The sequence below is a fragment of the Cherax quadricarinatus genome, chromosome 80 (assembly GCF_038502225.1).
Source record: "Cherax quadricarinatus isolate ZL_2023a chromosome 80, ASM3850222v1, whole genome shotgun sequence".
Lineage (NCBI taxonomy): Eukaryota > Metazoa > Arthropoda > Malacostraca > Decapoda > Parastacidae > Cherax > Cherax quadricarinatus.
In genome coordinates, this window is record NC_091371.1 from 8,731,084 (window position 1) to 8,748,769 (window position 17,686).

The 17,686-nt window shown below is 46.3% G+C and overlaps 1 long non-coding RNA gene across 2 annotated transcripts in view; it reads left to right on the forward strand.

The window, feature by feature from the left end:
* Positions 1–17,686, forward strand: part of LOC128702305 (uncharacterized) — a 66,524-nt gene that overhangs the window by 36,870 nt on the left and 11,968 nt on the right. The window contains exons 2-3 of one of the 2 annotated variants that reach the window (XR_008409083.2): positions 7,866–7,951; positions 13,670–13,761. This is a non-coding gene — a long non-coding RNA (uncharacterized lncRNA). The remainder of the gene's footprint in view (positions 1–7,865; positions 7,952–13,669; positions 13,762–17,686) is intronic. The other variant, XR_008409082.2, reaches the window with a different exon arrangement.

Here is a 17,686-nt window from a genome sequence, read left to right on the forward strand (position 1 = left end):
GAGAGAGAGAGTTGGGAGAGAGAGAGTTGGGAGAGAGAGAGAGAGTTGGGAGAGAGAGAGAGAGAGTTAGAGAGAGAGATTGAGAGAGAGTTGAGAGAGAGTTGAGAGAGAGAGAGAGAGAGAGTTGGGGAGAGAGAGAGAGTTGGGAGAGAGAGAGAGAGAGAGAGAGTTGGGAGAGAGAGAGAGAGAGAGAGTTGGGAGAGAGAGAGAGAGAGAGAGTTGGGAGAGAGAGAGAGAGAGAGAGTTGGGAGAGAGAGAGAGAGTTGGGAGAGAGAGAGTGGGGAGAGAGAGAGAGAGAGAGAGAGAGAGTTGAGAGAGAGAGAGAGTTGGGAGAGAGAGGGTTGGGAGAGAGAGAGAGTTGGGAGAGAGAGAGAGTTGGGAGAGAGAGAGAGAGAGAGAGTTGAGAGAGAGAGTTGAGATTGAGAGAGAGAGAGTTGGGAGAGAGAGTTGGGGAGAGAGAGAGAGAGTTGGGAGAGAGAGAGAGAGAGAGTTGTGTGAGAGAGAGAGAGAGAGAGAGAGAGAGAGAGAGAGAGTTGGGAGAGAGAGAGAGAGAGAGAGAGAGTTGGGAGAGAGAGAGAGAGAGAGAGAGAGAGTTGGGAGAGAGACATGCTAACCACACATGATTCTATGTAAGAAACTGCATCTGAGTGTATATATAAGGAACATCTAACTAGATATATGGAACTACACCTGACTTTTCGTAAGTAATTAATTTCAGAAAGCATCATTAGCAGCTCATACTGGCATTTCGACTTGATAATGACCTTTTTGCGTTAGACGAAAGACAATACTGCCAGCTGTACAGATAAGTTTGCGTGATATCATGTGTGGTGTATAGCCGAGCCTCAGGGCTCCAGGTAGAACCTCAAGGCTGGTAGTGTGGGGCTGGGTAGTGTGGGGCTGGGTAGTGTGGGGCTGAACCTCAGGGTTCCAGGAAGAGCTTCAGGGTTCCCACAACCTGAGTAGTGTATGGCTGAGCATCAAGGCAGAGCCTCAGGGCTCCAACATCCACTGCCGAAATCTCCAAGGAAATCACTCTCTCAAAAACCACCGTTGCCATTCCTGGAAAAATGGAACACGCCATGTATTCTTTTATGTAAATTGTCCTCTCTCTTATATATATATATATATATATATATATATTTGTTTTCAAGAGAAAAATATGGAAAGAAAATAAATTTTTTTTGCTAATAATTCCGTTGGGTTAATTAAGCAGAAAGTTAAGGTTAAATGTAATATTTCTGTTGTGGCCCAGAGGTCCTCTCTCCCAGGATGCGACCCACAACAATCGGTTAACTCCCAGGTACTCATTAACCTCTAGGTAATTAGGTGCAGCAGGTGCAAGGAGGCTTGAAAAGTCTCGCCTCGCTCATGAATCTAACCCAGGTCCTTTTGGTTGTGAGCGGAAAGCTCTGTTACTAAGAGGTAAATGTGCTCCTGTTGACATCAGAGAGCAGTGCCTTCCAGTGTTCCCTGACAGTGACGGCAGCGTTATTCCCTGACAGTGACGGCAGCGTTATTCCCTGACAGTGACGGCAGCGTTATTCCCTGACAGTGACGGCAGCGTTATTCCCTGACAGTGACGGCAGCGTTATTCCCTGACAGCGACGGCAGCATTACCCCCTGACAGTGACGGCAGCATTATCCCCTGACAGTGACGGCAGCATTATCCCCTGACAGTGACGACAGCATTATCCCCTGACAGTGAGGCGGCATTATCCCCTGACAGTGACGGCAGCGTTATTCCCTGACAGTGACGGCAGCATTATCCCCTGACAGTGACGGCAGCATTATCCCCTGACAGTGACGGCAGCATTATCCCCTGACAGTGACGGCAGCATTATCCCCTGACAGTGACGGCAGCATTATCCCCTGACAGTGACGGCAGCATTATCCCTTGTGTTTAATTTCCACGCTTCAACTTGCCTCTTCAACTTCCAGTTGAAACAACTTTTTTAGACGATAAAAAAAATCTTCAGACTCTTAAGTAAATCCCCCCCCCAAAAAAAAACTAGGCTTCTAAATTGATATGAAATAAAAAAAAAATTATACCGTAATATTTTTATACGCCCGTTCTTGTCACTGCCGATGTTGATAGCGGGGGAAGTGTTAGGCTGGGTATGGCTTCCGGGTCAGATATTTATATTTACAAACCCCCAAAAATGTTTTTTTTTATTGTACTTCGACTTTTCAGAGCGGTTTGAGGCGTTTTTTTAACATAGTTTAGCTGGAAATTAATATAAATAACAGCAGTAGAGTTTTTTTTATAAATAGTTTAAGCAAATTTCAGTACTTTATAAATAAATGGGTTGGTAGCGTCCTCACCTCCCAGACGAAGGGTCAGGGATCGATCCCCGGCATACCTGGAGTATACCTGGAGAGAGCTCCGGGGGTCAATGCCCCCGCGGCCCGGTCTATGACCAGGCCTCATGGTGGATCAGGACCTGATCAACCAGCGTGAAACGTCGGTAGTGTTTCCTCACACCTGCCTCTATTTCACCTATCAGTAAGTAGGTACCTGGGTGTTAGCCATAGTCGTGGGTCATAGTCTCAGGGACAAGATTAATCTAAGTTCACCCCGAAATCCTCTGTATAACCAGTTTTCTATATATTTTGCAAGTGAGTCAGCTCCGTCTATAATAGCTATCTCATGTACTTGTAGAAATAAATATTACCTCTACACAAGGTTTATTTATGAATGAAGGTAATGGGGTTAATTGTTTTTTTTTCACCCTCCCTAGTTTATCATTAATATTGATGCGTGTCGAGACCCATAAAAAGCGAGACGGAGAGGGAGACTAGATACGGACGTGGAGAACCAGGAGAGACTGGTAATGTTGGGAAATAATCAGAAATGAAGGAATAGAAGGGGATAAGAAAAAAGTCATGATACAAACGGAGAAGAATAAAAATTTACGAGACATAGGCGTAGGAGAGAGAGAGAGAGAGAGAGAGAGAGAGAGAGGGCCCGGGTTCGATTCCCGGCGGGTGGAAACATTTCGACACGTTTCCTTACACCTATTGTCCTGTTCACCTAGCAGAAAATAGGTACCTGGGTGTTAGTCGACTGGTGTGGGTCGCATCCTGGGGGACAAGATTAAGGACCCCAATGGAAATAAGTTAGACAGTCCTCGATGACGCACTGACTTTCTTGGGTTATCCTGGGTGGCTAACCCTCCGGGGTTAAAAATCCGAACGAAATCTTATCTTAATGAGGAAACCGAGGTTAAAGAGGCGAAATAGGTAGATGGAGAGTTTGAGGATGAAAGAAGGGGGAGACGTATCTGGAAGAGAGAGGAAGGAAGAGGCTGTCAGAAGAGGAAATGAGAGGGAAGGAGGAGTAAAGAGAGCAGCTTGGCTACAAGTGACCACTCGCAAGATAATCTTTTAAGCAAAGAGATGGTCATTCCTCGAAGCTGTGTTTGTCCAGTGAGACACCGGGAGGGATCTCTCTCTCTCTCTCTCTCTCTCTCTCTCTCTCTCTCTCTCTCTCTCTCTCTCTCTCTCTCTCTCTCTCTCTCTCTCTCTCTCTCTCCCTCCCTCCCCAGTTCTTTTATCCATCATCAACTACAATTTCTCTTGAGACACTAGTTTCAAAACATTCCCAGTACGAGCCCCTCACCTCTCTACCCCCTCAACTCCACCCCTCGCCTCCCCTCTCACCCACCTTGCCTCCATCCCTCACTTCCCCTCATCTCACCACCTCCCCTCAACTCCACCCCCATGGACCAAAACACCAGAAATCACTCAGTCTTCGCTAGGGGAGTACACGCGGCCGCCTTGCCAATTTACCCCCTATTTACCTATTTATCTTCCTATTTACCTATTTATGTCTTCCTAGGAAGTGACAGGACCGACCCGAAATTTCCCCTCCCGTCAAATTCCCCCAGGCAGAGGGAAAAATTCCCCAGACACGTTGAGACAGGCAGTGTGGATGGGGAGAAATTTGCTTGTATTTATCACCTTCTGTGTGTGTGTGTACTCACCTATTTGTACTCACCTATTTGTGGTTGCAGGGGTCGAGTCCTAGCTCCTGGCCCCGCCTCTTCACCGGTTGCTACTAGGCCCTCTCTCTCCCCGCTCCATGAGCTTTATCAAACCTCGTCTTAAAACTGTGTATGGTTCCTGCCTCCACTACGTCATTTTCTAGGCTATTCCACTGCCTTACAACTCTATGACTGAAGAAATACTTCCTACTATCTCTCTGACTCATTTGTGTCTTCAACTTCCAATTGTGGCCTCTTGTTTCTGTGTCCCCTCCCTGGAACATCCTGTCCTTGTCCACCTTGTCTATTCCACGCAGTATTTTATATGTCGTTATCATGTCTCCCCTGACCCTCCTGTCCTCCAGTGTCGTCAGGCCGATTTCCCTTAATCTTTCTTCATAGGACATTCCCCTTAGCTCTGGAACTAACCTTGTTGCAAACCTTTGTACTTTCTCTAGTTTCTTGACGTGCTTTATCAAGTGCGGGTTCCAAACAGGTGCTGCATACTCCAGTATGGGCCTGACATACACGGTGTACAGTGTCTTGAATGATTCCTTACTAAGGTGTCGGAATGCTGTTCTCAGGTTTGCCAGGCGCCCATATGCTGCAGCAGTTATCTGATTGATGTGTGCTTCCGGAGACATGCTCGGTGTTATACTCACCCCAAGATCTTTCTCCTTGAGTGAGGTTTGCAGTCTTTGGCCACCTAGCCTATACTCTGTCTGTGGTCTTCTGTGCCCTTCCCCTATCTTCATGACTTTGCATTTGGCAGGATTAAATTCGAGAAGCCATTTGCTGGACCAGGTGTCCAGTCTGTCCAGGTCTCTTTGAAGTCCTGCCTGGTCCTCATCAGATTTAATTCTCCTCATTAACTTCACATCATCTGCAAACAGGGACACTTCTGAGTCTAACCCTTCCGTCATGTCGTTCACATATACCAAAAATAGCACTGGTCCTAGGACCGACCCCTGTGGGACCCCGCTCGTCACAGGTGCCCACTGTGATACATCATTACGTACCATGACTCGTTGTTGCCTCCCTGTCAGGTATTCTCTGATCCATTGCAGTGCCCTTCCTGTTATATGCGCCTGATGCTCTAGCTTCTGCACTAATCTCTTGTGAGGAACTGTGTCAAAGGCCTTCTTGCAGTCCAAGAAGATGCAATCAACCCACCCCTCTCTCTCTTGTCTTACTTCTGTTATTTTATCATAAAACTCCAGAAGGTTTGTGACACAGGATTTGCCTTCCCTGAATCCGTGCTGGTTGGCATTTATACTCCTGTTCCGTTCCAGGTGCTCCACCACTCTCCTCCTGATAATCTTCTCCATAATTTTGCATACTATACACGTCAATGACACAGGTCTATAGTTTAGTGCCTCTTTTCTGTCTCCTTTTTTGAAAATGGGAACTACATTTGCCGTCTTCCATACCTCAGGTAGTTGCCCAGTTTCCAGGGATGTGTTGAAGATTGTGGTAAGTGGTATGCACAACATATCTGCTCCCTCTCTAAGGACCCACGGAGAGATGTTGTCCGGCCCCATTGCCTTTGAGGTATCGATGTCCCTTAGCAGTTTCTTCACCTCCTCCTCATCTGTATGTATGTCGTCCAACACTTGTTGGTGTATTCCTGGTTGGTGTCCCCATCTGGTCTGTCCCCCCAGAGTCCTTCCTGTCTCTACTGTAAATACTTCCTTAAATCTCGTGTTGAGCTCCTCACATACCTCTTGATCGTTTCTTGTGAGTTCTCCACCTTCTTTCCTCAGCCTTATCACCTGGTCCTTGACTGTTGTCTTCCTCCTAATGTGGCTATACAGCAGTTTCGGGTCAGATTTGACTTTCGATGCTATGTCGTTTTCATACTGTCGCTGGGCCTCCCTCCTTATCTGCGCATACTCGTTTCTGGCTCTTCTACTAATCTCCTTGTTTTCCTGGGTCCTATGCCTCCTGTACCTTTTCCATTCTCTGTTGCACTTAGTTTTTGCCTCCCTACACCTTCGGGTAAACCAAGGACTCGTTTTGGTCTTCCTATTATTTCTATTTCCCTTGGGAACAAAACTTTCCTCTGCCTCCTTGCACTTTGTTGCCACATATTCCATCATCTCGTTTACTGATTTTCCTACCATTTCTCTGTCCCACTGAACCTCCTGCAGGAAGTTTCTCATACCTGTGTAGTCCCCCCTTTTATAGTTTGGCCTGTCCCCTTCAGTTCCTGTTACCTTCTCCACTTGTAACTCTACTATATAGTCAAAACTCAGAACCACATGATCGCTAGCTCCAAGGGGCCTCTCGTAAGTGATGTCCTCAATGTCTGAACTGCTCAGGGTGAACACAAGATCCAGTCTTGCTGGCTCATCCTCCCCTCTCTCTCTGGTTGTGTCCCTGACATGTTGATGCATGAGGTTTTCAAGTACCACATCCATCATCTTGGCTCTCCATGTTTCGGGACCCCCATGTGGCTCCAGGTTTTCCCAGTCGATCTCCCTGTGGTTGAAATCGCCCATTTCCAGTAACTTTGCTCTGCTCGAGTGAGCTCTTCTTGCCACCTCAGCCAGTGTGTCCACCATCACCCTGTTGTTTTCTTCGTACTCCTCTCTTGGCCTCCTGCAGTTCTGTGGTGGGTTATACATCACTCCAATGACTACTTTGTTCTCCGGACTGAATTGTACCTACAATGTAGTCTCTTTCTCCAATCATGTCCATGCCTTCCATTTCCTCAAATCCCCATTGGTGTTTTATGAGCAGTGCAACCCCTCCTCCCCCTCTACTCCTTCTATCTTTCCTCAGGATCTGATATCCTGTTGGGAAGATTGTGTCTGTTATTGTCTCAGCGAGTTTTGTTTCTGTGACTGCTATGATGTCTGGGGATTTTTCACTGATTCTTTCATTCCACTCATGTTTATTCGTTATTTCATCCGCGTTTGTGTACCAAACCTTTAGTTTCTTTTCTATCATTGTGGTCATGCAAGTATATTGGGGTTGGGGGAGCGAGAGCCTTGGTGGGGGCCTATATGGGGCTGTGGTGTAGGTGGGGTTTGTGTTGATGGGGGTGGGGTCAGAATGCCCATAAGGGACAGCTGTTGGGGTGAGGTTTGTGATATGGGGGTTGGTGGCAGAGGGAACAGTGAGTGGGTTGTAGTATAGGTTGCTCAGTTGCGTTGTGTGTGTGTGTGTGTGTGTGTGTGTGTGTGTGTGTGTGTGTGTGTGTGTGTGTGTGTTTACACTAGTGCTTATGAATATTAAAATACAATTGTCAATATAAGAAACAGTTTGAATCTTTGTGCTTATCCTTGGGGAGCACCACTAGTTACACTTACCCATGTTGACACGAACTTTCTTATGGGAACTAATTCTCCTGTTCTTGAGAAATGATTTAACCTAGTGCTCCTCATTGCACTTCACCTTGCGTCTGTGTGATACTCTGTCACAGATTTTCTTGCAATCTAGAAAAAAATGAAGCCTACCCAACTTCTTCAAAGCCTGACCCTGCTAACCTATCATAGGCCTCGATCAAATTTGTAAGACACAATTTCTTTTTTAACCTGCGCTGTTGCTCTGCCAGGAATTCCATTTTCTCCAGTTATTCCTTCATGGCTCACGGAATCATAACACGATTGCAAACAAACCATGCCACGGGTGGGGTTTGAACCCGCGATCAGTCACAAAACTCCGGACCGTCGCATTAGCCACTAACGCGACGGTCTGGAGTTTTATGACTGATCGCGAGTTCAAACCCCGCCCGTGGTATGGTTTATTCCTTCAATAATATAATAGTTATCCTTCCATTGTTTACGTGGGAGACTTAAGAGAGACAGGTGTGTAGGTTAGTTCCTCCTCTGTCTTCGCCATTAAACATTTTTTATTCCATTTACCATCTTCCAGGAATCTGGTAGTTCTCGTATGTAGTGATTTGTTGATCTGGACGAGTGGCTTGCACAGGTCTTCAGTTCCTCCTCTTCGTTTACATGGTAATGTTGAGCGGTTTTGTTATTGCGTTGGCAGTGTCGAGTTCCTTCATGGACCTTATTACTGCCTCACACATTATCGTAGTGCTTAAAGGAAACTCTAATTCTATAATGATTTATTAAAAATCTGTTAAATGTTAATCGGATTGAGGTTTTAGCCTTCACTCTTGCTTTTCCTTGATCAATATGGGAATATCACTCTATGTGGCTAATAAAACATTTCCTCCTAATTTTCACCCTAGGCCTCTCCCAGCTGGAAACCTCTCCAGGGAAGACATGGAGGAAAAGTCTGGAAGGAGGGGGAATGTAACGAGTGGTCACTTACCTCATTGTTATTGCATTGTGGCTGTCTTGATGTGTCGGGTGACAGACACGCCCCCTTCCCCATACACACGCAGGCACACGCAGGCACACACATGGCCTGGTAGCAATAGCTCTCGCTTCACACGGTGAGGGTCCAGGCTCGATTCCCGGCGAGAGTTGAAACACTGCGCGTGTCTCCTTGTACCAGTTGTCTATGCTTGTCCATCAATAAAAAAATGGGTATCTGGGTGTTAGCGCTTAACATGAATTATCTGGTGTATAGTAGTTCCTAGTTGATGATGAACTTGGTGTCTAGACTGATAATTCAGTGGGGGATCAGTCCCTCACCCTTGAGGATTTTGAAATTTCAAAGTGGACTGCATAACTGCTCGCCGATCATCCATGAATAATAAATATATAATCAACATGAATATTGAACACCTTAGTGTAATTCCCAACAAGAATTTTTGTAAAAGAAATTACAGTTTTGTATTTCCATGTTGATCGGAATGCTGGTAGGCTGAAGCTTTACAAATCTGTTGTCCAATGTGACTGTTATCTCGGTGCTAGCGCACTCTGCTCACACTCTGAGGTCCGGAGATCGAATCTTCCGGTACGGCTGGAAAACATTAGGGACGTGTTTCCATAAGACACCTGCTGTCCCTGTCCCTGTTCACCCATCAATTTAAAATAGGTACCTGGGTGTTAGTCGACTAGTACGAGTCGCATTCTGGGACAAAACTGACCTAATTTGCCCTAAATGCTCAGCATAAGCGGCTTTCTATATAAATTTAGATAGACAACTTCTGTAGACTTCATAAAACAAGCATTTTTGGTCACATTCAGAGAACAATAACGAAACATTTCTCCCTGTGCCTAGAAATGTTACTTAAAATGGATAATGCAATATGATGAGCGATGATTCTGCACGCAAGATATTATATACGACAAATATTACCAGTACACTAGTAATAAGCTTTGCTCAATAACGTCTGCTTATAATAGAGCAGATATCTACTTGCAGCTAAGACTGACTCTTCTAACACCATAACAATGTTAGGAGAAGACGAAGCTCAAACTACAAAATCTAGGCTTTTTCCTGACACAGTTAACATTACACCTTTTCCCTGACACTAAACTACTAAGATACAAGTGGACTAAGTACTCCGTAATGTCATTTACCTCCATCATTATCATCAGTTCTCATAGCCTTTCAGATTCTTGTATGTTTTTTGCAACTGAGAGATTCTCCACATTGTTGAACAAGAAAGATAAGCTACACATTCACATCAAGGAGATAAGCACTGTTGATCATAGCTGCAATGCTTGTCACTGCTGCATCTGCAGTGGATCAATTTTTAGAGCCTCTAGGCTGCCCGGCACCATGTTTTCTTCAGCGTCTTAGAACCACCAACATTATGGAGAAGGAAACTTCTGGTTTCTGGTCACACGTTTTCTTATAATGCCATCTTACCATTCCTGCTGTAAAGGACGAACCACTCCAAAGGACGAACCACTTCAAAGGACGAACCACGACATTCCAGGATCAGTACAAACAAACTGGTTGTGCAACCAGACAAACAGCATATCTTAGCTTGTAATTTGAACTCTTAAATAATTGTGTAGCTCTTAGAGAGAGAGAGAGAGATAGAGAGAGAGGGAGAGGGAGGGAGAGAGAGAGGGAGAGAGAGAGAGAGAGAGAGAGGGAGAGAGAGAGGGAGAGAGAGACTAGCCCCTGCTGAGCCCTCGTGTACACAAAAAGCAGGAGTGTGTGGCAGGGTCATAAAAGCTCCCGACATGGCTATAATATATACGTAGTCTCCACCCCTACTATTGTTTTAAAAGAGGCTCCTGCCCTCTCTTGACCATCTCTCCTGCCCTCTTCTTTCCCTCTTGATTAACGCTTGATGCTTCTGTTTCTCCTCATTTATATCCTTACAGACAAATGAAAGGTCCAATAAATCACTAGACTACAATAGTCATACTAGAAAGATACTTGCGAGTGAAAACGTAAACATTACGATGACTTTCCAATGTTCGTTATCACAACGTTAAGTGAAGAATGAACGACCCCAGCAACGTTAAGTGGAGGTATCCCTTAACCCCAGCAACGTTAAGTGGAGGTATCCCTTAACCACAGCAACGTTAAGGTATCCCTTAACCCCAGCAACGTTAAGTGGAGGTATCCCTTAACTCCAGCAAGGTTGAGGTATCCCTTAACCCCAGCAAGGTTGAGGTATCCCTTAACCCCAGCAAGGTTGGGGTATCCCTTAACCCCAGCAAGGTTGGGGTATCCCTTAACCCCAGCAAGGTTGGGGTATCCCTTAACCCCAGCAAGGTTGGGGTATCCCTTAACCCCAGCAAGGTTGGGGTATCCCTTAACCCCAGCAAGGTTGGGGTATCCCTTAACCCCAGCAAGGTTGAGGTATCCCTTAACCCCAGCAAGGTTGAGGTATCCCTTAACCCCAGCAAGGTTGGGGTATCCCTTAACCCCAGCAAGGTTGAGGTATCCCTTAACCCCAGCAAGGTTGGGGTATCCCTTAACCCCAGCAAGGTTGGGGTATCCCTTAACCCCAGCAAGGTTGGGGTATCCCTTAACCCCAGCAAGGTTGGGGTATCCCTTAACCCCAGCAAGGTTGGGGTATCCCTTAACCCCAGTAAGGTTGGGGTATCCCTTAACCCCAGCAAGGTTGGGGTATCCCTTAACCCCAGCAAGGTTGGGGTATCCCTTAACCCCAGCAAGGTTGGGGTATCCCTTAACCCCAGCAAGGTTGGGGTATCCCTTAACCCCAGCAAGGTTGGGGTATCCCTTAACCCCAGCAAGGTTGGGGTATCCCTTAACCCCAGCAAGGTTGGGGTATCCCTTAATCCCAGCAAGGTTGGGGTATCCCTTAACCCCAGCAAGGTTGGGGTATCCCTTAACCCCAGCAAGGTTGGGGTATCCCTTAACCCCAGCAAGGTTGGGGTATCCCTTAACCCCAGCAAGGTTGGGGTATCCCTTAACCCCAGCAAGGTTGGGGTATCCCTTAACCCCAGCAAGGTTGGGGTATCCCTTAACCCCAGCAAGGTTGGGGTATCCCTTAACCCCAGCAAGGTTGGGGTATCCCTTAACCCCAGCAAGGTTGGGGTATCCCTTAATCCCAGCAAGGTTGGGGTATCCCTTAACCCCAGCAAGGTTGGGGTATCCCTTAACCCCAGCAAGGTTGGGGTATCCCTTAACCCCAGCAAGGTTGGGGTATCCCTTAACCCCAGCAAGGTTGGGGTATCCCTTAACCCCAGCAAGGTTGGGGTATCCCTTAACCCCAGCAAGGTTGGGGTATCCCTTAACCCCAGCAAGGTTGAGGTATCCCTTAACCCCAGCAAGGTTGAGGTATCCCTTAACCCCAGCAAGGTTGAGGTATCCCTTAACCCCAGCAAGGTTGAGGTATCCCTTAACCCCAGCAAGGTTGAGGTATCCCTTAACCCCAGCAAGGTTGAGGTATCCCTTAACCCCAGCAAGGTTGAGGTATCCCTTAACCCCAGCAAGGTTGAGGTATCCCTTAACCCCAGCAACGTTGAGGTATCCCTTAACCTGAGCAACGTTAAGTGGATGTATCCCTTAACCCTAGGTATTTCGTTTGAGAAACTTGTATATTTTCTTTTTGTACAATGGTCTCTCAGCTATCCTATTTTTCTTCTTAGCTGCTTTATCTTTCTCTCCCTCTCTCCCTGTCGTATTTTCTCTTTCTCCCCCTCCCTTTGTCCCTTCCTCTTCCTCCCCCTGTCGTATTTCCTACTTCACTCTCTCTCTCCCTCTTCCTCTTTTTTTTTTTCACCCCTCCCACGCTCAGTGTCGTATTTTCTCTCTCCCTCCCTTCATTCCTTTCTTCTCTCTCCCACTCGTCCTTCTACGTGACTATGAAGCTGAAAATTCAGGCAAGGTATAACATTACCATATTGCTGTTGTGTGTTGGACTGAAGACATGCGAGTGCGTTGGTGTGTGAGTGCGTTGGTGTGTGAGTGCATTGGTGTGTGAGTGCGTTGGTGTGAGTGCGTTGGTGTGTGATTGCAAGTGCGTTGGTGTATGTGTGCGTTGGTGTGAGTGCAGGTGCGTTGGTGTATGTGTGCGTTGGTGTATGTGTGCGTTGGTGTGTGAGTGCGTTGGTGTATGTGTGCGTTGGTGTATGTGTGCGTTGGTGTGTGAGTGCGTTGGTGTGAGTGCGTTGGTGTGAGTGCAAGTGCGTTGGTGTATGTGTGAGTGCGTTGGTGTATGTGTGAGTGCGTTGGTGTATGTGTGCGTTGGTGTGTGTGGGAGTGCTTTGGTGTACGTGGGAGTGCGTTGGTGATTGTGTTGGAGGAGTGTGGGAGCCAGTTAGGGAGTCGGGGAGTGAACTTGGATTTCCACACGCTCAGGGAGGTCAAAAATTTGACCAATATGTGGCAACTATATAGAACGCAAAGGCGTATATGTATGTGTATATGTATGTGTATGTGTATGTGTATATGTATGTGTATGTGTATATATATATATATATATATATATATATATATATATATATATATATATATATATATATAAATATATATAAATATGAAGTGAGATTGTTTTAAACGCATTATAGTGAATTTTTGGGAAAATTATTTGTCAATTTATCTAAAAAAAAAAATGCAAAATTCATAAACATTTTATGGCATCCTCTTAGTGGATATTGTATATATTTAGTAATATATGGAGCAGCATTTATTTTATCCAATATAAAAATGAGAATGTCTGTCTCTCTCGCTCTCTCACTGTCTCTCTCCCTCTCACTGTCTCTCTTCCTCTCACTGTCTCTCTCTCCCTCTCACTGTCTGTCTCTCTCCATACACTGGCCCTGGGCAGTAAGAAATAATAAAGCGGGCCACCTTGCCGGAGTCTGGAAGAAAAACAGCCAGCTGTGCCGGGGGTCCCCTGCTGTGTTGTTGGAACCTCCCTCAGCGCTGCAGGCAATCCACAAACTCTTAAAAAATATAAAAATTATAACCCCTGCGAATTGCAGTTTCTGGTGCGTTTGTCCCACTGTTTTTTTTTCTTTAATAAGATGAATAATAAGATTTTTGATAGGAATCCGATAGGGCAGGAGTGACGAGAAATGTAGGTAATGGAAGACATATCGACATGTCTTCCATTTATCGCTTTGTATCTCCTTCATCCCAATCACTTCAACTTTCGCATGTCAACCTCAACCACCCTCAACTATCCAGTAACTTGTTTACCCCTTTCAATTTACTGGTCACGAGCTGTTAATCCTATCTGAAGCTCATTTCAAATCCCAGCCCTATCTGAGGTGTGCTCGCCTAATTGTGGTTTTAGGGGTCGAATCACAGCTCCTGGCTCTGCCTCTTCACTGGTTGCCACACGAAACTGTTTGCTAACATTCAGGTGTTTGTGCTTCCAGGTAAATAGGGGTAACAGATGTAAGGAGATGTTCACCTCAACCACCCCGGGATTGAACACGAATCCTTTGGTTTTGAGACGATGGGTCTACAGGTAAGTTATGAACTACCCAGTTGCACTCCCACTCACTATCCTCATCCCCCACTCACTATTCTTGTCCTCCACCCACTATCCTTGTACCCCACGTTCATTCTATAACTACCCTTGGCGTGACTGAGGGTAATTAAGACGGGACAAATTGCCTTAGTGTAACATACATTGCATTTATTTTAATCCCAGAGGACTCTCCAAATGATGATTTATGTCTTAAGATGACGAGTAATAGTGGCGAATAGTGGGAAGTGTAATTAGTGAAGGAGTTGTGAAGGAAGGATTGTACTCTAAGAGTTTGTCTTGTGTGGAAGGATGGGAGGGGGTTCGAATCTCGGCTCCTGGTCTTAACTTCTTGGACTCGATCATACCTATTGAAAGTTTATATGGAGTTTGCTTTCTGTTGCATGTCATATGAATATGGAAGAAGACGGAACACTGCTGCAGGCCTACTGGCCCGTACTACGCAGGTTCTTCTCAAGCTTATTCCACTTTCTTACTACCTTAATACTGATGTACTTCCAAACATTCTTTTGGAGCTGAGCTCTTCTCGAGGCTGAGGGACTGACCACCTCAAATTCTTTTTCTCCAAGGTTGATGGGCTGATTACATATTTTATTTCACCACTACACATGCTGCCTCTGCATTTGAAAAAGCCTGCTTTGTAGGCGAAACGTTTCATCAATGAAGATACCCAATTATTGTACGTGTGTCTTACTATTTAAGACAGATATTGAATGAATGGTGCCCATCGAGGAAGGTTCCTTGATGCTGGTGAGGGGCTCTTGATCTTGAGGATTGGAACTGTACTCCAGTTCCCTGAATTAAGCCTGAATACCTTCCATAGCCTACCCCCCACAGACGCTCTATGATCCCTACGAATTTGGCGCTCCCCCGTGATGATGAATGAATGGTAAATGTGTTTACATTCCTAGATGATCCTACCTTGGTGGGAGATGATCGGCGGGTTAAAACATAAACAAATCCCTGACTATTATTATTCTCCTTATTTTAGCTTGGGTATCCATTATTTACCTTTTATTTTTGTCTGAATTGAAAACGCTGGTCGCCCCCGCCCATAAGTTCCCTACCTCCACGCAACCAGCCCTCTACCGCCACCCTACGAGCCCCGGCCCACTAGCTCCCTACCAACACCCTACCATATCCGGCCGCTAGCTCCCTACCACCGCCCTACACCCCCTGCCCACTAGTCCCATACCTCCACCCTACAGCCCCTGCCCACAAGCCCCCTACCTCCACCCTACAGTCCCTGCCCACTATCCCCCTACTTCCACCCTACGAGCCCCTGCCCACAAGCCCCTACTCACCCACCGCCCTTCCTCCTGTGCGGGCGACGATTTTCAATTAATTCGTTTTCCATCCATATGACTGGTGTATACAGCAATCATGCTCTCTGCTGCACCAAACATATCCCACCATGCCTACACACACACACACACACACAGCAAGTGGAATAGCCTAGCAAGTGAAGTAGTGGAGGCAGGAACCATACATAGTTTTAAGAAGAGGTATGACAAAGCTCAGGAAGCAGAGAGAGAGAGGATCCAGTAGCGATCAGTGAAGAGGCGGGGCCAGGAGCTGAGTCTCGACCCCTGCAACCACAATTAGGTGAGTACAATTAGGTGAGTACACACACACACACACACACACACACACACACACACACACACACACACACACACACACACACACACACACACACACACACACATATCTTAATAAGGAATCATTCAGGACCCTGTACACCGTGTACGTAAGGCCCATATTGGAGTATGCGGCACCAGTTTGGAACCCACACCTAGCCAAGCACGTGAAGAAACTAGAGAAAGTGCAAAGGTTTGCAACAAGACTAGTCCCAGAGCTAAGAGGTATGTCCTACGAGGAGAGGTTAAGGTAAATCAACCTGACGACACTGGAGGACAGGAGAGATAGGGGGGACATGATAACGACATACAAAATACTGAGAGGAATTGACAAGGTGGACAAAGACAGGATGTTCCAGAGATTGGACACAGTAACAAGGGGACACAGTTGGAAGCTGAAGACACAGATGAATCACAGGGATGTTAGGAAGTATTTCTTCAGCCACAGAGTAGTCAGTAAGTGGAATAGTTTGGGAAGCGATGTAGTGGAGGCAGGATCCATACATAGCTTTAAGCAGAGGTATGATAAAGCTCACGGCTCAGGGAGAGTGACCTAGTAGCGATCAGTGAAGAGGCGGGGCCAGGAGCTCGGACTCGACCCCCGCAACCTCAACTAGGTGAGTACAACTAGGCGAGTACACACACACACACACACGGGGCCAGGAGCTCGGACTCGACCCCCGCAACCTCAACTAGGTGAGTACACACACACACACACACATACTGGCTCCTTAAGTTTAACCCTGCCAAATGCAAAGTCATGAAGATTGGGGAAGGGCAAAGAAGACCGCAGACACAATATAGTTTAGATGGCCAAAGACTGCAAACCTCACTCAATGAAAAAGATCTGGGGGTGAGTATAACACCGAGCATATCTCCTGAGGCGCACATCAATCAGATAACTGCTGCAGCATACGGGCGCCTGGCAAACCTACGGATAGCGTTCCGATACCTCGGTAAGGATTCGTTCAAGACTCTGTATACCATTTACGTCAGGACCATACTGGAGTATGCAGCACCAGTTTGGAATCCACACCTAGTCAAGCACGTAAAGAAAATAGAGAAAGTGCAAAGGTTTGCAGCAAAACTAGTCCCAGAGCTACGGGGATTGTCCTACGAAGAAAGGTTGAGGGAAATCGGCCTGACAACACTGGAGGACAGGAAGGTCAGGGGAGACATGATAACGACATATAAAATACTGCGCGGAATAGACGAGGTGGACAAAGACGGGATGTTCCAGAGAAGGGACACAGACACAAGAGGTCACAATTGGAAGTTGAAGACTCAGATGAATCAAAGGGATGTTAGGAAGTATTTCTTCAGTCATAGAGTAGTCAGGCCATGGAATAGCCTAGAAAGTGACGTAGTGGAGGCAGGAACCATACATAGTTTTAAAGCGAGGTATGATAAAGCTCATGGGGCAGGGAGAGGACCTAGTAGCAATCAGCGAAGAGGCGGGGCCAGGAGCTGACTCGACCCCTGCAACCACAAATAGGTGAGTACACACACACACACACACACACACACACACACACACACACACACACACACACACACACACACACGCACACGCACACATACACATTGCTCTCACTCAATTTTAATAGATTTATTCTGTTTTGCATTTTTTTTCACCTTTATCAATATTTGTTTTTGGCAGAACAAGCCACATGCGGATGGAGATCTTTAGCCTTAGATCTTTCGCACTCTCGTGCGTCGTCAGGAACTGTGCAATATTGCAAGACAGCAGCAGATAGAAGGGGAAATTTTCTGAGGCAAGGCAGAGGGTATCATTGGCGGCCCATCACATACACATCTGTGTACTTACCTGTTTGTGGTTACAGGGGTCGATTCATAACTCCTGGCCCTGCCTCTTCGCTGGTCGCTACTAGGTCCACTCTCTCCCTTCTCCACGAGCTTTATTGTACCTCTTCTTAAAGCTATATATGGATCCTGCCTCCACTAAATCACTCTCCAGATTCTTGACAACACTGTGACTGAAGAAATACTTCCTAACATCCCGTGACTCATCTGCATTTTCAACTTCCAGTTGTGACCCCTTGTGTCACATCTCTGAAACATTCTGTCCCTATCCCCTTTGTCAATTAATTTTATATGTCGTTATCACGGTCCCCCCTTTCCTCCTGTGTTGTCAAGTTGATTTCCCTAAACCTCTCCTTGTAGGACAAACCCCTCAGCTACTGGACTAGTCTTATTGCAAACCTTTGCACTTTCTCTAATTTCTTGACGGCTGGGCTCGGCCT